This window comes from Corvus hawaiiensis, chromosome 5 (genome assembly GCF_020740725.1).
Source record: "Corvus hawaiiensis isolate bCorHaw1 chromosome 5, bCorHaw1.pri.cur, whole genome shotgun sequence".
In the NCBI taxonomy this organism is placed as follows: domain Eukaryota; kingdom Metazoa; phylum Chordata; class Aves; order Passeriformes; family Corvidae; genus Corvus; species Corvus hawaiiensis.
The window spans coordinates 73,413,977-73,435,402 of NC_063217.1; the positions used below are offsets into that span (position 1 = coordinate 73,413,977).

The 21,426-nt window shown below is 52.4% G+C and overlaps 1 long non-coding RNA gene across 1 annotated transcript; it reads left to right on the forward strand.

Moving 5' to 3' along the window:
* Positions 1-795: 795 nt before the first annotated feature.
* On the forward strand, positions 796-5,339 carry LOC125325681. Its single transcript, XR_007203484.1, has 2 exons — positions 796-878; positions 4,524-5,339. It is a non-coding gene; the product is annotated as an uncharacterized LOC125325681 (long non-coding RNA).
* The last annotated feature ends 16,087 nt before the right edge of the window (positions 5,340-21,426 follow it).

Sequence of the window (21,426 nt, forward strand, 5' to 3'; positions counted from 1 at the left end):
GCTGCCTTTGGGAGCTCAGCATCAGACTCACTTGATCAATTTTTGGGCTCACAAAGAGAGGCTGAGTGCTGGGTTTGGAGGGCTTAAGTAAAGCCCAAATCCCGTGTTCTGGTGCTCAAACCGGGCTCAGCGTGAGTCTCTGCTCTCAGCTCTAAGGCCTGCCTTTGGCACAGCCCAATCCCGGGCTCACCCGGCCCCACGGAGAGCTCAGAACCAGCGACTCGGACCTGCCTTTGGGGCTGGAGGCGGAGCCCCAGTGCCGTGCTTTGGGGCTCAGCCCGGGCTCCCGGGACGGTTTTAGGGCTCAGAGCAGAGCAGAGCCCAAACCCCGCGTTTGGGGGCACGGGCAGAGCCCAGCCCCGCGCGGCGGGCTCAGCACGGGATGCCGGGGTCTGCCCCGGCACAGCCCCGGCTCCCCGCGGCCGGAGCGGGCCCGTGCCCGGGGAGCCGAGCCGGGCGCAGCCAGAGCAGGACACCGGCAGGAGCCGGGAGCGAATCTCCGGCCCTGCCGCAGCTCCGCCGGGAGCGGCCCCCGGGCCGGGGCTCGCACAACGCCGAGCGAGGGTCCCGAGCGAGGGTCCCGGGCCCGGAGCGGCCCCGCACGGGGCGGGCCAAGGGCGGGCCAAGGGCGGGGCGGGACAGGGCCGGCTCAGGTGCTCGGGATGGAGCCGGACCGGCTCAGGTGCTCGGGCCGGGGCGGGACCGGCTCAGGTGCTCGGGCCGGGGCGGGGCCGGGCAGGTGCGCGGGGCCCCAGGGCGGCTGCGCGGGGCGGGGCCGAGGTGATTTGAGCCCCAGGAATCGCCCCCGGCGCCATTTGCTCCTTCAGAGCGCGGTGGGGCCGGACGCGGCCGGTCCGGGCTCCCCCGGCGGGGCCCAGGTGAGGTCTCCCCCCTCCGTCTCTCTTTTCTCCCCCTCGTACCCCTTACCCCGCTCCCTCTCCGCTCCTGAACACCCCCTTTCCTCCTCTCCTTGCTCCCCTACACACCCCGACCCCCTACACTGCCCTTCCATTCCTCCCCCTCCTACCCCTGACCCGGCTCTCTCTCCCCTCCTGTATCTCTCCTTCCCTCCCTTCAGTGCCCCCTTCCGTCCTCTCCCTGCACACCCCGACCCTCCGCTCTACCCCTCCTTCTTCCTCCTCCTTACCCCGCTCCTTCTCCCCTCCTGAAACCCCCTTCCCTCCTCTCCCTGTTTCCTTGTACACCCCGAGCTCCCAGTCTACCCCTCCTTCCTCCCCTCTCCTTTCCCCGGGCACCCAGCCCGACCACCGCCCCCATTCCCCCTCTACCTCTCTTACCTACACCCCCCGCACCCGGCCTCCCCATAACCCCCCGCCCCGCTTCCCTACAAACTCCGACCCCGCTTCTGTTCCTCTTTCTCATTCTCCGTCCGCCCTCTCTGCCCCTCCTGACCCGGCCTCCGACCTCCCCTCTACCCTCTCTATTCTCCCATTCCCTCTCTGCCCCGCTTGTCCCCCCTCTCTCTCCCTTATTCCCCTTCCCTGTTTCCCCGCAGCCGCGGGGTTCGGGGCGCCGGATAATAAAGCCCAGAGGGCCGGAGCCCGGCGCCCCTCGCTTGAGCCCCCACACGGGGCCGGGCCCGCTGTGCGGGTCCCCCCATGCAGTTCACAAACACCGCCCGACACCGCCGGGGCTCCGGCTGTCCCCACATCACACTGGGGGCTCCCAGGGGGGTCGGGGGGTTTAGGATGGGCCCCCTCCTCAGGAGGGGGTCCGGGGTGGGGTGGGGTGGGGAGGGTTGGGGGGGGGGGGGGGGGGAGGGAGGGCCCCCCTCCGGAGGGGGGGGTCCTGGGGAGGGGTGGGGGTGGGCCCCCTCCGGAGGAGGGGGTCCGGGGTGGGAGGGGTCAAGGGGGGTCCACCCCCTCCTGGCCCCTCCCACCCCGGACCCTCTCCTCCGGACGGGGTCCATCCCGACCCCCTCCCTGGGACCCCCTCCTCCGGACAGGGGCCGGGGGGGAGGGGGAGGGAGGGGGGGAACAGGGGAGGGGGAGGCTGCTGCTGCAGAGAACATTTTATATTTATGGTGCAGAGTGACGTGACCCCCTCTGCTACCCACCCCACCCGCCCCTCCCTCCCTCCCGGGCCCCTGTCCGGAGGAGGGGGTCCCAGGGAGGGGGTCGGGATGGACCCCGTCCGGAGGAGAGGGTCCGGGGTGGGAGGGGCCAGGAGGGGGTGGACCCCCCTTGACCCCTCCCACCCCGGACCCCCTCCTCCGGAGGGGGCCCGCCCCAACCCCTCCCCAGGACCCCCCCCTCCGGAGGGGGCCCTCCCTCCCCCCCCCCCCCCCCCCAACCCTCCCCACCCCACCCCACCCCGGACCCCCTCCTGAGGAGGGGGCCCATCCTAAACCCCCCGGACCCCGCCCCCCCCGGGAGCCCCCAGTGTGATGGGGACAGCCGGAGCCTCGGCGGTGTCGGGCGGTGTTTGTGAACCGCATGGGGGGACCCGCACAGCGGGCCCGGCCCCGTGTGGGGGCTCAAGCGAGGGGCGCCGGGCTCCGGCCCTCTGGGCTTTATTATCCGGCGCCCCGAACCCCGCGGCTGCGGGGAAACAGGGAAGGGGAATAAGGGAGAGAGAGAAGGAGTAAAGGAGAGAGAGGGGAGATGAGGGGGAAAGAGCGGAGGATAAGGGGGACAGGAGCGGACATAGGGGGAGGTCGGGTCGGGATGGGCAGGGAGCGTGGAGAGAGGAGGGGAAGAAGGTGTGAGAGCAGGGGGCGGCCGGAGGGGTGCAGGGGGCACAGAGGGCAGGGATAGCGGGGAAGAACAGGGCAGGAAGAGAGGGAGGGTCGGGCTGCGTAGGAGGGCAGGGAGTGGGGACAGGGGGAGAGCAGGTGCGAGGGAGGAAGGGGAGAGCTACGGGGGAGCGGAATTGGGGGTTTGCGGGGGGCAGGGAGGAGGAGAAGATAAGGGGGAGAAAGGAAGGGGAACAGAAGGGACAGAGAGAAGCGGCGGTGGGAGGCCGAGGCTCCCGCGCCTCACCTGGGCCCGGCAGGGGAGCGCGGCCCGGCCGCTGCCGCCCCCACCGAGCGCCGGGCTGAAAATGGCGCCGGGGGCGACTTCCGGGGTTTAAATGCCCTCGGCCCCGCCCCGCGCAGCCGCCCTGGGGCCCCGCGCACCTGCCGGGCCCCGCCGCGCGCACCTGGGCCGGCCCCGCCCGCCGGTGCCGCCCCGCCCCGCCCCTGAGGCAGCGCCGCGCCCGCCCCGCCCCGCGCGGGGCCGCTCCTGGCCCGGGGCCGCCGCTCGGGACCCTCGGCCCGGGGCCGCCCCCGGCTGCGGGTGGGGCCGGGGCGGGGCTCGCAGGTGGGCGGCGGTGGCGCGGGGGCCGTGGCCGGTGCCGCTCCTCCCCGCGCCCCCCGGGGCTCTGTCGCGCCCCGAGCCCCGTCCCGGTGTCACCCTCCCCGTCCCGGCGCCGCGGGCAGGAGGAGCGGGCGGGGAGCGGGAGCCGGCGGCCCCAGACCCTCGTTCCCGTCCCGCTCCGTCGGGCCCGGGGTCGCTGAACGGGCGCGGCGGCTCCGCGCAGGCACCGAATAAAGGCTGCAAAGCCCCGGCCGGGGCCGCCCCCGCACCGTGCGCCCGGTCCCGCAGCGCCCGCGCCGGGGTCCCCGAGCAGCGGCCGGGGAACCGCCCGGGAACGCCGCGGCTCCCGAACCGCCTCCTGCCCCCGGGACCTCCCTGCCCGCCCCGGCAGCAGCCGTGGGGCCTCCCGGACCCGAAACCGCGGCGCGGGCTGGTCCCGAGTCCCCAGACACCGGCCCCACGAGCCTCGCAACGCGGCGCTCCCGGCTCGTCCTCCGCCACCACATCCGCACCGGGGAGAGGCCCCACCCGTGTCCCGGGTGTGGGAAGAGCCTCAGCCAGAGCTCTGCCTCTGCTGCCGAGCCCCAGCATGGAGGGCTTGAGCGGTGCTCTCAGCCCTGAACCCGCCCCGATGAGCCCGGGGCCGAGCCCGGACAGCGCTGGGCCGGGGCTCCGTGTTCCAAGCACTCGCACACGGGATTTGGGTCTGTTGCTGGGCCCCAAAATGCAGGATTTGGGCTCTGTGCTCAAGGCTTTGCACTCCCAAAACACAGGACTGAAGTCACTGTTTCACAGCCCTGGGCCAGGCCAGATGGGACTGGTTCCAAGTGCCAACAGTGCAGGACTTTGTCCCTGAGCCCTCCACACCCTCACCCCCACCAAAAAAAAAAAAAAAAAAAAAAAACCACAAAAAAAACCAAAAACCCAGGACTTAAGACTCCGATTCTGAGACCAGAAAAACGCCCAGTTTATTAGTCTCAGTTCACAGGGTCGTGGAATTGACCGTGGACATCCCCACAGATGGTGACAGGGAATGGACCTCTCACACATTTGAGTCTGTTGTGAGAGCTGCTTTAGTGTAGCAAAAAACCACACGTGGGATAAAAGGGTAGGAAGCCTCCCCCGAAATGAAGGCATAAAATGCAGCCTATCTGCATTGTCTTATTATCCTAAAAAGGTAATGTCCTATTATCCGACCACCAGGCTGGTTGTGCCGCCTCCAGCTCACCGACTGATGCCGCTCATGGCTCCAGGCGCTCCTGAGGCACGGGAACACCCACAGCTCTGCTCGGCCGGATGGAACTGAAGGGCTGGAAGATCCCCAGGCCTGAGCAGTCACCAGCAGGTGACGATCCAGGTATTCGTCCCCTTGTCCTGAGCTCGGGATGAGGTAGCTCCCAGCTGCCGCTGCCAGGAAGGAGCAGCTCCCCAAGGACGACTGTGCTCCCGTGCAATGCCGGCTGCCCTGCCTCTCTTAGGGAAAGCGGCTGCTCTGGAAGAGGAACTCAAATCCCAGCAGTCGGGGCTCGGCAGCAGCCAGCGAGCCCCTTGCACTGCGCAGTGCCAGAGGGCCGTGCCCCGAGCCCGGGAGCCACATCGGGCGCAGGGACTCGGTGACGTGGGGTCCCTGCCCAGGCTCTGCCAGGAGGAGGAGATGGACGGGAGTGCCCGGGTGGAGCCTGGCACCGGCGGCCAGCGGGGCCCTTCCTGAGGGGAGAACTTGCTCTGTGTTCCGTGAGCAGGATTAAGAGCTGGCCAGAAGCATTTAATATTCATTTTATAGACTATCACATGAACTGATACCAGTGTGCATTATGCAAAATAGCCACAATCTCTGCAGGCTTCAGAACAAAGATAAACAACGTTGCTTTCCTTTCCTTCTTCTAGGTAATTATATATAGGTAAGATTAATAATGCCTGATGACATTTTCTTCCTTAAAACTCTGCCCAAGACCATGCTACTAACTAGGTTTCAAAAGCAGAAAGAGATGAAAGTGATAAATTAAACCTGATGCTCAATCTTTGCCTATTTAGCTTTCCATTACAGAAATCCCTGGATGGATCCACATGCTCCTCTGCTCATATTATCTTATATTTTGTCTCCCTCTAATCTCATTAGCATACCCTAAATCCAACCTGTTCTGCTTCTCACACCAAAGCCTGCTGTCATCTCTGCTCATGACATTTGCATGGCACACGTTGTTGTCACACAGATAATGGCAAAACAAATTGCATCGTGTTCTTCCTGCAATAAATAGTATAATTTGGGGAGCTGGGGCTGTGAAACGAGGTGATACAATTCCTGAGTAGCTCTCAACACGATGAACACTGGCTCGGAGGTTGCCTGTGGCTCCAAACACATGAGTTTTCAGAATCCATGGTCACTAAATGGCTGTCTCCTTTACCAACATTTATTTTGTCAGTACTTCTGTTTTTGTGAGCCAACATTGCAGCTAGTGAGGGTCAAAAAAACCAGACCTCATGTTTGATGTGCTTTCTCATTGATGGAGTCTGACTACTCTTGTTAAGGCAAAGTCCCGTTATAGCAGGGGAATGAGGGGAAAAACAACCTTTATCCATGTAAAGATCAATTGATTATTAAGTATTTTTTTCAATTTCTAGACCTTCTGCCATCCATAAATGACTGATGACCCTTGCACTGGATATTCTGCACAGTCCCAGCAGGGTCACTCTTAGGAATTCCAGAAGCTGGAAAAGCCCCAGAGTTTCCCCAGTGTCCAGACTTATCCTGACCACTTGTTTCAGCCTTGCTGTGGCTCAGCTGTGCCAGGTTCTGATTATCCAGCAGCACAGGGAGGCACTTCCAGGCCTGAACACTTCCCTCAGTCCACAATAAAAACCAGCTGAGCACCTGCCCCGAGCCCTGTGAGGTCAGTGCAAGGCTCTGATTGTGCCTGACTGGGATCAGGAGCCTGCTCCTGCCTGGCTCCAGCTGGCTCCTGCTGCACTGAGGAAGGGCTCCTCTGGCAGCCCGGGTGTGGCTCCCAAACCTTCCACAGGAGCTGCAATATTTCCCCATTTTCCATCCGCAGTGTTGGTAACTGCTCTGGTTTGGCCCAAGACCTTTCAAGTACTCCAGCATGAGGACAGAAAAGCCCAGGGACAAACAAAGGCCTCTTGGAAGGCAAAGTATTTATTTCATGACTAACAGGCAAATGAAAGACTCTTTTTCTCATCAGGGTTTATGCTGTCTTTTGCTTGCTTGGACTTTTGCTTTCTGTCCTTTGCGAGTCTTGGCACATTCACCTTTCAGTATTTCCATCCTCTGCCTTGCCCAGGCTGCCTCTGTTCAGCTCCCTCAGCAGTTGTTGGTGTGAGCCTGATCTTTTTTACTTCAGCTCGTGTCCCTTTCCACTGGCCCTCGTTCCCAGCTGCTACACCCGGGGAATTCCCGCCTGTGAACAAGCAGGGATTCCTTACCCTGGCCGAGGGAAGCCATCACCCCTGCCCACATTCCCAAGGGTCAGCTGGGCTGGTACGAACCTGTGGTGTCCCAGAGATCACAGACCACTCCCAGTGCAGCATCTGGGGAGCTGGAAGCCGGTCCTAAGGATCGGGACTGATGCACGTGGTGACTGGAAATCATCCACGAATATTGGATCCAGTTGTTACGAACGGGTGCAGCCAAGGCAGCCCCTTTCCTGCTCACTGAGATATCACCAACACTTCAGTCTGGTAACGTGGATACACAAATATCTGCTCTGGTGCACAACAGTACCTTCGTGGGCATTCACGAGAGTGCAAATATAATGATCGTGGCTCTCAGTTTTGAGGCTGTGATCGAGATTCATTTTCAGTAATTTTAAACAATTATTTCACCTCGTTGCTTAATTCTTTCCACAGCTGGGACTCCAATAAGAGGAGAAAGGAGACAGTTTATTGGAACCCCTTTCCTGCTGAACACTGAGGCTCATCCAGGTCCTGGGAGAAAGCACAGGCAGGGAGAGTTGCCCCTGCTCTGCTGGGATTGCATTCACGAGGGAGAAATGTCTTTGTGAAAATTGGTCTCATTATTTTTATGCCTCATAGTTCCCACTACAATTGTTTTGACCAGAACTGGGACTGCTGAGCGTCACTGAGCAGCAAAGGAGACACTCAGCCATCCCCATGACCTGGCAGAAATGATTGCTGGTGATGGCCTGAGCCCTGGGGTGAGAGTTATTAACAGCAGTAACAGCAACACTGATATTCCCCACAAATATGAGGAACTGCTTCTTCCCTTTGCTGGGAAAATGTCTATTGTGCATCTCCAAGTTACACCCTCAGCACTCACTTGGCTTCTCAGCTATTAATCCCTTATACATTCCTCACAAGGCATCTCCACCAGTTCCCTCTTCCACCTGTTGGGCGATGCTCCCTCCTTATTTCAAAGGTGAGAGCGAGGAGCTTTGCACTTGCCCTTCACTGAGCTCCTCTCGCATCATCTCTCCTCCTTTCATTTCCTTACCAGCAAGGAGAAAGATGAAAGGGGAAAAAAGAAGTGTGTTATGATCTGTGCAAGGCCAGAAAGTGGCCTGAAGAGACGTATTTTGGATTAACTCTGGCTGTATAAAACCAAAGTCAATTAGGATTTCCTCAAAAAAGAAAATAAAATGAAAGGAGGAAATAATTAAAGCTATTTATAGAGTCAGATTAAGGTCTGCTCCTCGAGGTTTTAGCTTTGGCACTTCTCTAAGCAACACGAAACACAGACTATGAGTAACTGTGAGAGACTGCACAGAAGAGGACTCGGAGGAGGAATTCATTCCCCCATCCAAATCCACTGGAATTGACTTGGACAAGGACAGGAATTGCCTCTGGACTGCCAGTGCTGCCCAGTTATTGGGAGGGTGGCTGGCACTGCCACCATTCGCACCTCTGGTGTTTAGTGGGCGCCTGCTGAGGGGCTGTTGGACCACGCTGAGCTCACTCCTTTTACGTGAAACTTGGTGCAATTGCTAAGCAGGTGCCCTTCCCTATTTTCCATTTGTCTCCTCCCCAGAGAACACCCTGCCGTTCCCCCAGGTCCCCTGCCTGTCGCTCCGAGCCAGCAGAGCACAGGCCTCGCTCCCGCCGTGGGACTTCCCGTTCCCGCTGCTGGGACGTCGCAGCCCATGGGCTGAACAGGGAGTGGCACGGGGGGAATGCACTGCTCAGGTGTCCCTGCAGCCTCCAGCTCTGCTGCCAGGGAAGGGGAGCCCGGTCACAGGTGGCTTTCACACTGCTGGAATTCATTGTCTTGGGAGCCCGTTGGTGTCACCTTAACATCAAAGGGCCTCTATAAACCACACTCGGCACCTGGAGAGCCTCTGCTCCGAGGGCTTTGGGCAGCAGCAGAGCACAGCTCTGACAGGAACTCTGGGAATGCATTTGTAAAGGAAGTCATTTCGATTTATGGTTTGCTTGCTTCAGCATTATTTATCAGTAATGGCCCAGTTAATTTTCTCTGTGTATCAGTTTTAGATTAAGCCTTTACAGAGTTAGATTAATTTGTTTTTACAGGATGATGTGTCACATCACTCCTGAGCTTTGAACAGCCTCAAGTGCACAGCACTGCCAAGAGCCAAGGCAGAAATTTCTTTGTGGGCAGCCCAAAGCCCATTTAATGTTTCATGATTGGACCCAGTGATCTTAAGGGTTTTTTCCGACCTAAATGATTCTATGATTCCATATTCCCAAACTCAGAGGAGCCCAGACAAACAGACATACTGTAGAGGAAGTACCTATTAGGGGTGTTTATGTAAATTACAATTATTTTTTCCCCCAACAGATGGACTATTTCCTACTCAGTATAAAAGGCATGTGTTTTTCTACACAAAAGCTGTAATTTACCTGACATCTTCTACCATCCTACACCAGAGCAGTAAAATGCAGCCACAAGAAGCAAGGAAAAACACACAGCCACACCATCGGCTCTGCCCAACCCAGGGATGAATCCAGAACTGGCCCCTAAGAGGGGTCTGGAGAGTTTAAGGCTAAAACCACCTGACTGTGAGGACTGGCCTGGTCTCTCCCAGGCTACAGTCCCCTTTTTATTGGGAATTTACTGGGCCATGGGAGAAAATTCTGTTTAGCAAGTATTGACTTCTTTTTCTCCCCTGCCCGTGAATGTCTGATTGATTGTTTTTTGAATTCCTGAGAGCTTCCTGCATCAGCAGCAGTCTGTGGTGCCCCGTTCAGTGGGTTAAGGACCTCTCATTTTTCACACTGTCACATGATAACTTCAGCTGCTGACCCCAAGTTCTTGAACTGAGGGAAATGGGAAACAGGTAACCATGGATCCTGGAGATCTTCCTCACCAAGAGTTCTGGGCCACTTTTTCTTCTTGTTCCTTATCCCAATCAACCTTGTTCTCAATTTTCGTATCCATATTAATTTTACTATGCCAAACACTCCAGCTAAAGCTGCAGTGCCACTCTGGACATACATGGAATACACTGAGTCGGTTCAGGGTTTGTTCAAAATGTTTTAAAATTCCTTTGTCTATTTCTCAGCTCCAGAAACACTTATTAGAAAAACACAATGTACCTTTTTTGGAGCTCTTTTGACAGTAAGGTCCTGTAAAACCTGTTCTGTCTGGAGGGCACCTTTGCAGATTTAGTTATGCAGTCAGGTTCACTGATAGAGTAATCCTAAGTGACTGGGAAAACTTGGCATCTGCCTTGATCCCCCAATATTTCTCAGATATGACATCGATCAGTTTTAGTCTGTTTCAGCGGAAGCTTAAGTTGAGCTTTTGAGAGACTCAGAAATGCTTATGGTGAATCTCCCCAATCCCTTCTCAAGAGCATCCTCTCAGGTTCCGTTGATAAAGAGCAGATTAACCTATTATGGATGTCATTTTTCTCCAACACCGATATTCTCATTTGTCAGATGTCGCTGGCAAGGAGCAGGTCTGACCTTTAAGGCAGGAATATGTAAGGTGTTGTCAAAATGAATCAGAAACTCACAACAGATGTGAAACAGCATTTCCAAGGCTGGGGAGAGGGAGTTCACTCCTTATACCCCCCCAGAAGACCCCATTCTCTAGAAACAGCAAACACCAACAAGTCCCTGCTTTGCTTAAATACATTCTGGTGAATTTTACTGTGCTGGCAAGGAGGGGTGAACAACAAAACAATGAGCGGTGCAGACAAAGCTCTCTCCACGGGCAGCATGGCCTGACCTTCTGCAGCTTTGCCACTTCAGCCTTGGAAGATGCCAGCCCTGGCACTGAGGATTGCTGTGTGCCTTGGGGAGTTTGTTAGGTAAGTTACATGCACTGACAAGGAAAAGCTCTGCTTGCTGAGGATATCACCAAGGTAAACACACACTCAGGTTTCTGAGGACAGAATCCATTTCTCCTGGAATGGAAAGATGGAGCCTCTCATTTTATACATGATACAGCACTCGCTATTACCTCATTATGTGGTGCTTGGTAAGTGCATGGGTTTGAAAACTGTCTTACAGAGTATTTCTAGAAAAGAATATACCAGTGGTGAGCTTTTATTTCATATCATCACCCATCATGATCAAATGGATCAAGGCCTGGCTTTGCTGAATGATCTTTTACTGTTTCCTACTTTGGATGATCAAGCATTTTATTGATGAAGCTCATACAGAACTGGTTCAGAATCATAGAGAAATTCAATGTCAAATCTGAAAATTGAATAGATGCCCCACAAACAACAATCACATACCTCCTTATCCAACCAAACCATGCCCCCAAGACAATCCTCTACCCAGGAATAAAAAAGGAGCCCCAGTCCTGGAGAGGGTCAGCCCTCAGCCCAGGGCTAGCTGTGAATTCCTGTAATGGAACACAAAACCACAGGGACTAATTTTCACCTACACCCAAATTCATAGCTCTTGGGAGGGCCTGAGCTACTGACAAAAAATTTCAACTTCTGGCACTGATTATGCTTCTTAGTGAACACTGTATCACAAAAGTGCACAACCACCCCCATTTTTCTGCCTGCTAACACTGCTCTGACACTGGGCCGAGCACAGAAGATGGAGGATGCAGTTTTCTGAGCGGGAAACACCCATCAACCAGAGGATGTCCCTGCATCCTCCGTGTGTCACAGTGGTGAGATGGAGATCATCACTGCAGCATTGTGGCACTTATTTAGAGACAGGTCACCCTTGCCTGGTCAAACTGCTTCGGTCACAGCACCACTCATGTTTGCTCCAAGCCTGGCACCAGAGCTCACAAGAGCTGAAGAACAACCTGCCCATTTCCTGTCTACCTGGATTCCTCCCACGAACCACTGCAACAGCAGGTCCTAGTCCGCTGCTTTTTGAATCTTTGGTAACTGCAGCTTCTTCAAAAATAGAGCACAGCATTATTGTCCTTTCAAATCTGTAGCTACAAAGTATTTCTTCTGTAGGAGGCAGTGGCACCAAACAAAAACACTGACCCAGCAGCCGCTGGAGCTAAGGGGAAAGTTATGACAACAGGAAGGAAAAATGAGCATCAAGATTCTTTAAAGACAACGTCTCCAAGTTTCATCCTTCAAACTTCTGCCCTGGCTTAGGCCATGGTACTGAACACACCCACACTCCCAGAGGTACGGGGAAGGATCAGTGGGAGCGCCGTCGAATCCTCGGCTCCCAGCCGGTGTTCCCGGCTGCCGCACGTGCCGGGAGTTGTGGTGCTTCCCTCGGCAGAGCGCAGAGAGCAGCGCCCGGCCCTCCCTGCCCGTGCCCGGGCCTTCCTCCACGCTGTGTTTGCCCACTGCTCCCTGCTCGGTGCTACCAGGGCCCGCCCCCAGGCAGAGCAATCGGCCTGACCACCACGAGCTACAGACTGAAACCTCAGTGCTCTGATTTCTCTCCTCTGTGCCCGAGCACATTCTGCTCTTGGCAACAACACAAGGCCTGAAGGCATCGCACCCCTTTCTGTTCACCTCTTCATTACTCAGTCAGAAAAAAGACCATTTATGATTGCAGTTTTCAAATCAGTTTCCTTCTTCAAGTCATTTCTTCAGATTTGGCACAAAACCCCTCAATATAACAAATAATTCTATTTGCCTTACTAACAGAGGATTTTTTCCTAAGAAATCCAAACAGTTTCAGTAGAACATGTTCACAGACATTTTTCTTTTCTATCCCTTGCTTCGTGACTTGCCTCTTCACTTTATTATACTCAATTTTTTATTTCAGATTTTAAGCTGAAGAAAAATCCTTCTCTCTGAAGAAGATTTTCTCATCAAGTGAGCCATATATATATATCTTTAATAGGGATATCAAACCCAGCCTGACGGAACAAACACCTTGAGACACCTGGGCATGAATGTCTCTTTAAAAATATTAAAGCTCTAAAGGTTGAATTGTTTGCAGGTTTAACTGAACTGACAGAACAAGAGACATTGCAATAGCACAAAATGATGACTCAGGTCTCTAGCACACAATCACTTTTACAGGATTTCTCCAGCAGCCCCTGTCCACAGGGGTTGCACCCCCATACACCCATTTAACATAGAAAATATGTACACTTAAAGAAGGGTTACCAAAGTGTTGCCCTTTCTTTAACCTCTTAACAAATGTTACATGAGATACTTGGGAAAATCCTAACGCAAAGAAACATTTTGAGTTTAGCATTTTACTATTGAATAAGCTCTTCTTTTCTTAGCCAGATTTTGCATGCATCACTTCCTGTGTGGAATCTGGCCTTTAATAGATATTTTTAACACTAATATTGTGCAGTGGGACCAGAGCACCTTTGTTTCCAGCTGCCTATGCTGGTTTCTGCTGACCCGATACTGACACCAAATGCACACGGTGCTGGCTTTACATATAAATTAATGCAGTAGAAAGATAAGTGTTATTTCTTCAGAAAGAATCCCCTACAACAACATAAAATTTCTTCTCAGGCCAAGGAGAGTTTATTTCACCTCTGGTAATTGTATTGTGTGTGTGCTAGGTAGAAACCCAGAACTGTGAAAAGGCTCATTTTAGCAGGGATAACAGCTGACAGAAGTCCTTCTGAGAACTGGGCTGGAATGAATCACATTCCTACGTGTGTGTGCTGGCTGGCAGCAATCAATGCTTCCTCTTAGCAGGGACACTCTGGGGGATGGAGAAATCAGAGCTGTGAAAAACCCAGCAAATTCTGCCTGACAGCTTTTCCAGGCAAACCGCCCTGCTGGGGCACTGGGAGCACTGGGATGTCGGGCCCTGTGCTGGCGGGAGCAGCCATTCCTTCCACAGGGGCTCCTTTGGGATCCCTGGGGATCCCACAACCCACTGCCCTCCCTGGCCCCAGTCCACCGACGGGGCTGGGAAGCTGGGAAGCAGTGCAGATGTGGGGATGGCATGGAGCTGGGAAGCACTGGAGACACTGGGGTGACAGAGAGCAGGAGTCCAGAGGAGGATGAGGTACAGGTGCTGCACAAACAGGCTGGCACTGTCCAACACAAACCCGAAAATGGGGAGGCCAAGAGAAGTGAATTTGAAGGGAAGAAAAACAAAGCCTGGTGTTCCAAGAGGAACAAAACCCACTCGCCAGTGCCCCATCCTACTAAGATTTCTCTCTGTGGCTCAGTTCAGCACTGCTCCTTACTCGATGCCAGTGCTGCTGCAGGTATTCCCTGCAGGCTCCCCACCACTGAGCAGGTGGAATGTGTGCAGGTGGAATGTGTGCAGGCCGAGGGAGCCCAGTTAGTGGTGGTGTTTAATGGGCCCAGTGCCCATTTAGCAGTGCCCTGCTGAACAACAATCCTGCCCCAAGTGGTGAATATTCCTGCAGGCCCGAGCAGCAACACGTGGCCATTGCATCTCCAGCCTTCAGTAGCCCCTGGGGAGCAGGTGAGAATTCCCATTTCTGTCCGGGAAATGTTCTCTCCAGGAAGGGGAAAAGCAGCATTTCCTTGCCCATCACCGACCATCACAGCCCTGCCCCTCTGTCTGTCAGCACTGACACTGGCGCTGCTGTGGCTCGGCAAGGAGCAGAGGAGAGGATGGAAGGAGCTGCACCCGTGTGGTGCCCACAGCTCCTGAACTGCCTCTGGTCCTTCTCAGGAGAAGTTATGGCACCTAAATGTCAGCGCCTGATGCGGCCCCATCCGACTTCCCGGGACTGCAGCACCTTGAGCAAATAAAGGGGAAATTGCTGCAGTGTGAGGGTTGCCAGGCTAATACCAGCAGGAAGGCAAGAACTCAATGAAGTTGAAAAATTACATATTTAACCAGTAGCTGGATGGTAATAATTGTTTTAGGCCAACACTGAATTCTGTCTGGGGCCATTAATTACATGATCAGGTTGCTGATCTGAGTGGGAGTGAGGGGTTTGCAAACCACAGCCAGGACAGAAAGGATTCCTCCCCTCAGCAGCCTGTTCAGTGCACTTGTAGGGTGTTTGCACAGAAAATCCACTGCAGAACAAGGCTGAAGGCAGCAGGGAACCACCCAGCTTTTATCCAGGGAGCCTCCTCTATTGTCTCTGCTGTGGAGCAGGAGGCAACACTGCTTTATGTTAAAAGACAAAAAAGAGCAACCTAAGGACAGGGAGTTGCAGAAACACGAGGAAACCCACACTTCCAAAGGCAACCTTGCCTTGTTTTCACTCCTCAGAATAGAAGGGCAAGTCTGGGTTTGCTTCATCCCCCTCAGAAAAGGGGCTCGGGCTCTGCTGAGCAGGATCCAGCCAGCGCTGATTCTGCTCTGGGAACAGCAGAGCTGAACATCAGATGGGTGACACGCACCCAAAACAAGGAGCGATAATGAAGCTGGAATAGCAAAGCTGAGCCCTAAGCGAGGTTCGATTCCTACCATGAAATCACCAGGCTTTATGAGCCCAGAGGCTCAGAGCTCTCCATTATCTGACAGAAGAGTTCACAGAAAGCCCCAGAGCTGAAGGAGCCATGGAGGTACCTCAGCTCCAGGTGGCTGCACTGCCAGGCTGCTCATGCCTGGGGCACTCTGATGTCACAGAGGAGTTTGGGAAGGGCTCCAACACTTCCTACCGCTGCCAATCCCACAGCAAGAGCATCCCTGCATCCCACCAATGCCCAGCCTGCTTTTTAGAGAAGATTCTGGAATTAAACAGCGTGGTGAGGACAGTGACCAAGCTGCCTGGGGCTGTGCCTGCCCACACTGTGTCACACCCAGATGTGGCTCTCATCAGGACCAGTCACTGCTCAAAGGATGGCAGCAGTGGCAGCCCAGCTTTGGGCTGTGTCCCTCTGCTGCTCAGCTACTGGGACAGCTTTAATTTGATGCCTCCGAGGTTCATGTAACAAAAGGCAGAGAAAAAGTAGGCCTGGTTACATTTCTATGGCACATGCAGAACTCCAGAAATCCATTACAGCCCTTCTGCCCCCACCACTCCTACACATCTCCCACTCATCCCTTTTTGAAGGGGTAAAAAGTTCTAATGTATTTAGTCTTTGCTCACACAGAAGTTATGTGTACTTTTGGGTACTCTTGCCACACCTCTCTACACCTTCTTTCCTCAAAATGGTAAAGCTGGAAGATCAGAACTGAACACAGAGCTCATTATATCATTTAGCAGCACCAGTTTTGTCTGCTGGTTTCCCACTCTTCCTGCCTCCTTCAGGCAGGTGAGGACAGTTTAAGTGGTTTAAATGATCACATCCATGTCTCCAAAATACTTATTGCTGCTGAAGTCTAAACCTGTGGATATTGGATAGGATCCCACATGACACTTCTTTCTCCTTGCTAGAGGAATCATTAGAAACCCAGCTGATGAGTGAATTCCATCATGGATAACTCTTTACTCTAAAGCCCAGGTGCTGGGCTGCAGCAAAGCCGTGAGAGCTGCACTCCCTGCAGGCACCGATGTGTTCATCTGCCCTCTGCAGGCGGTGCCCCGCTCACGGTGACTCTCAGCTACCCGTGCGCAGAGATGTGCGCCGCCCACACCTCGGGATGCGCACAGGGAATTGCTCAGCCAAAGCACAGCACGAGGCCACGCATTCCACGAGTTCCTGACACCCAGGGACACTCGGGGCTCTTCCCAGCACTGGGAGAGCTCAGCTGGGGAGTGCTCCTGACAGGAAGCATCACTCGGCTTCTTGCAGAAGCGCTTAGGTGCTTCCCCAGAAACTGGAATGACTTTCTCCACAAAACACATCAGCCATAGAATTCTTCCATGTTCTCGTGGCTTGAGTCAGTAGTTGAAGCCAAGGCCTTGGGGCTGCTCACAATGAGGCCAATGAATATTTTGCCCCTGGATTGGGAGAAGATGGAGCCCTGTTTCCTGTACTTTTCTCTACAGAGTGAATCAAACCAATGCTTTTCCTGGAACACACATAATCCCTTTCCCAGAGGAATCCCATGGGACACTCCCCGTGGATCACTCCCTGTGCAAGCACTCGGGAAGGCTCTGCAGCTCCAGCCTGTCCTCACTGCCGTGTCCTGGTTTGCTCCTGGAATTCCCAGCCCAGAAACGTCTCCGTGCCCCTCCACTGCCATCCCCACTGCCAGGGCAGGCTTGGGAGGGTATCCCTGCCTGGGACTTTCACTGCCTCTCATATTCCAGGTTTCCTGGTTCTTCCTTTTTGCCACTCCTGTGTGCTGACCAGCAATCAGTCAGTATTTGCAATAAAAAATTAACAAAAGTCCTTTTCCATGTTGCTAAATGCAGCTTGACACCACTCAGTGACCCTGTTAGCCAAGCTCAGTCCTTGAAAACACATCCCTCAGTAACGCTGTAGACAAATCACAGCAAACACCAGCAGCTTTGAACTGTGCACTCACCATAATCCACAGTCATCAGGATGTGAAAGGAATAAATGAAGCCGGACTGAGTGATGATCTCTGGCCAGGCACCAGAAAGCGGCACCAACAGTTACCAAAAGGAATCAGAAATGAGGCTGAGGAAAACACTGGGCAGCTGAACCTACGTTCCTTGTGGGGTTTGTGATACAGAGATTGTTATTATTCATTTTTCATTTACCATCGTGTTAATGAGTGCCTCCAAACTGCACATGGAATTTCCACCAGGATTTCCATGGTGCAGCTTTGCTCTCTAGCCCGTGCTCAGGGTTCTGCTGGATCCACTGAGAAGCTGGGAAGGAAGGAGGAGGCCCTGGAGCTTCCTTCTGCTGAAGAAGCCTGGAGGCTCAAGAGAGACTTTGAAATGGTGAATAAAGAGAGAAAATGGACTTTGTTAGAAGCACTGTACGGAACGCACAAGGCATTGAGGTATTGCTGCAGTTGGGGTCAGGCAAGAAAAGGCCAGAGAGTTCTTCAGAAACCATAACATCATAACACATAAATAAATCTCTTGGAAGTACAGAAAGAGATAGACCTTAAACACATCATGGTTTAACCCCAGCCAGCAACTAAGCCTCACACAGCCCCTCATTCATTCCCCCTCAGTGGGATGGGGGAAAGAATTAGAAAAGTAAAAGTGAGTGCGCTGCTCAGCAATAACAAAATCACCCCTGATTCTGATTCCATCGACACTGTTTTCAGCACAGATCCAAACCACAGCCCTGTGCCAGCTACTACGAAGAAAGTGAACTCTTTCCCAGCCAAAACCAGCACACATATCAAAAGCATCTTCACTCAGAATAGCAGATTTGGTGCGTCCAGACCAAGTATTTTGATTTTATGTTGACTTACAGAAATATACCCAAGAAATAGCCCAAGAAATCTTTGGCTTCGCAAATATCCCTTCCCTCACCTCCCTATGAAGGGAAATGTATTAGATGTGAATTTAGCTATAAATATTTTAATTGTTAGGATTTTAGTTCCTGCTGCAGCTCTTGCTGTAATGCTAACTTTAGCATAAAACTTCAGCTTCAATGGATTTTTCAAAACAAAGGAAGTCTTCTTAACACAAGGTTTACTATGAGGAGTGACTTTTGAATTATTTGTACACTCTGCAAATTCTTGTCAAAAGTCAAATTGTCTGATGAAATGTGTGTTCCTGGCCCTGAAATGTCCACATGGAGTTGTAGGGGAGAAATTAATTACTGCACCACACTTAGTGCCGGATACATGAAACTCACTGGAATGATTACATACAAAGAACAGGAAAATTGTGGACAACTCCTGCAAGTTACTGCAAGCATCAGAAATATCGCTAGATTTTCACAATCTCCTTATGAAGGATGTGCACACATCCCAGCAGGGTTTTCCACCTCTGGGGCACTGACTGCAGGTGAACAAGGACCAGTTGTCTCAGCACTCTACCTCTCCTAGTTTCTTTTGTGCCTTTAAACCAGGAACACAGTGTCCTAAACATCACATACCTGAAAAATCCGGGGAGGAGGGTGGGGGGATGGATGTGGTGGTGGTGTTAATTTTTCTGTGTACTCAGCTCGCAGGCCATAAAGCACACCCTGGTTGTGCTTCACAGTTTCTCTCCAGAAGCCAGTCAGCCCTTCCTCATAAACAAAACCAACCAAAACATTGAAACATTCCACAATCTTTGTCTTTCTCACAAATCCCTCGATTTCTCACTTTTATCCACAATTTCTCCCCCTCATTTTCCAGCTTACTGCCTGGATTCAAATCCCCTTCCAGAAAACATGAATAAATGAGTGACAGCTATTTCAGAATAAACATTTACTGTCACGTCCCTTCAAAGCCTTCTCTGAGTTTCTGCCCCATCCTGTACCATGCCACCAACACCTGCAGAATTCCTTGCAGACCTTCCAAGCTGTGATCCTTATCTATCCTCTCCAACCAGTATCCCATTTAACTGCTGTGATCCCACCACCCAAGGGGGAATGACAGCGTCTCTGGTGACACTCAAGACACATCTTGCCATTTCTGTAAGCATGGCCAAGCTGCAGAGGAGTAATCCACAAGGATGAAAATGTTCTCTATTGCAAATGCCAAAGACGCATCAGTCTGGGCTGCTTTTCACTTTGCATTTCCCAGGGAAGCACTCACACAGAAGATGAGGCAACTGCGAAATGCTGCCCCTGCTCTGTTGGTGAGGGGCCGCCCACCCTTCACAGGTACAGTCCCTGTCTGCTTCCATTCCCTGCCAGAGCCAGCCCGGATCGCTCCCGGTTTGCAGCACTGCCTGCAACGCCAGACTAAGGAAACGCCTTTCCCACTCTCCTCCTGGAACAGGCTCCAGCTGGCACCCACGGAAAGCATCCGGCAATGCCTCCTACTTGCCATTACTTAAATGCCACATCTTTATTTAGAGGAAAAACCCACCAACCTCATCCCCCAGAATGTTGCATCCAGACATCTTTCAAACACAGCAAAACCATGTGCACCTTCCTCTGAGAAGGTCATGGCTATTACTGTTGAAAAATGCTTTCTAATTTCCCAGCTTTTATGTCCACAAGAATTTATTTGGGAAGGAGGAGCTACTCTCCCTTTTTTAGCCCATTTCTGTGCACTGTGCACGAGGCCTTCTCACCTTCTCAGCCACCTTGCTGACCCTGGAAATGTCCCTGCTGCTGCCCCCTTGGCAGAGCTGCTATTTGGCAACAAAACCAGTTCAGGATTGCCTTTAATCAAAATGCCATGAAATGGATTAAAGTTCGTACTAAGAAGATTCTGTCCCTCAGTTCTGTATCTAAAATTTTCAATTGATGACATATTTAAGAAGATGACATGAGAAGAGAGTGCAGTCAGAAGCAATCACCGTTTGTGTTTCAGAACTCTCAGGTTCTCCACCACTTTCCATCACTTTGGTAAATTCCACTCCTCACTACCTGTCAAGCACTTGGCATCTTTTGAAAACCAGGCAAATTATTAAGGAGCCTTAACAAGGTCTTCAGGCCGTACCTGTCAGTCTCCTTTTTTCTTTTAAATATCAGGTGCTGTTTTAATTCACTGCATTTTCCATGTAGGTGGCAGTTTTCCTCTCAGTTACACCAGGCAAAATCCCAAACTTCCCTGAACTGCAGAGTAAATTGTGTTAAAAGTGCCTCAGCACCACATGTTACAAAGTTTAGGATATGGGAAGGTGAGCGTGTAAAGCTTATTGAAAAAAATACAGATACTGAGATTTTCTTGAATCACTGCAGTGTAACTGGAAACTCTCACATTTAGGAGAACTTACATCTGAATTTTCCAGTTAGCTTTCAAGTCATTAAAAATAAAAATTTTTTAATAATTGCAGTTTGATGCTCTAATAATTCCAAACATAGGGAAAGTTTGCCAGCTGGACAGACCCTCCACATTAACTGCAAGCACTTGGGCAATATCTTTCCTCATAATTTTAATGGATTTTAATTAAAGACATTTCTAAGAGCACAGCTTAAAGGAAGGAACCATCAAGAAGCCGGATCCTTCATGCCAGATGAAAGGCCTGGTTTGAGCCCTGCTCTGCGGACAGAGCTGTGGACAAGGCGGCTGCTGTGCCAACAGCGTTCCTGAAGGAACTGCCTTTGGAAGAAGGTTACCCTAAATTACATCTTTAAACTATTTAAGGAAAGAAAGTACAAGACCTAAACACACTTAGAGAATAACCTTTAAAACCTGCTTCTGCCTTTGCAGCTCACACAATAGGAGTATTAAAGAGCATAAATGTATTTAAGTACTTTTTGCTGCAAATCCTGGGTATAACCCATGGAAGTAACTCCCTTCCCAGGGACAACGTCCCGCAGATTAAGGGTACTCCTACACCTAAGGAACACTCATGATTTATTAAACATGCAAAAGTGCAGGAAGGAAAATTGGTGAATACAAACTAGTAAGGGCAGAAGGACCTGGTGAAAAACCCAAGAGTTGCACTGTGGGTAAAAATAAAGTTCCTTCCAAGACAGCAGAATAAATTCTAAGGGATAATGCAGCAATACATTTTGCTCCGACGGGCATCCCCCTGCCCTGATAATGTGCACATGTGGCTAAAGGAACAGAATTCACAATCCTAAGGAATTTACAAAATGGAAACATGGATTACACTAAAAAATGTATTAATGACAAACTGCACCTGCATTATTTTATTAATTAATGTTTAATGTCCAACAGAATGTAGTTTTGGAACTGATAGATTGCTGGATTGTTACTCCCTTGATTTATTTTCAATAAATTAAACCCCACCAATCTGCTATAGACACCCTTATAGGTACAGGGAAGGCATTTGATTTATAATGTTTCTAAATAGATGGCACTGTGATGAATTACCACTTCACAAGATTAGGAAATTATTACATTGTGGCCTCTATTTTCTACTTCTTCACTT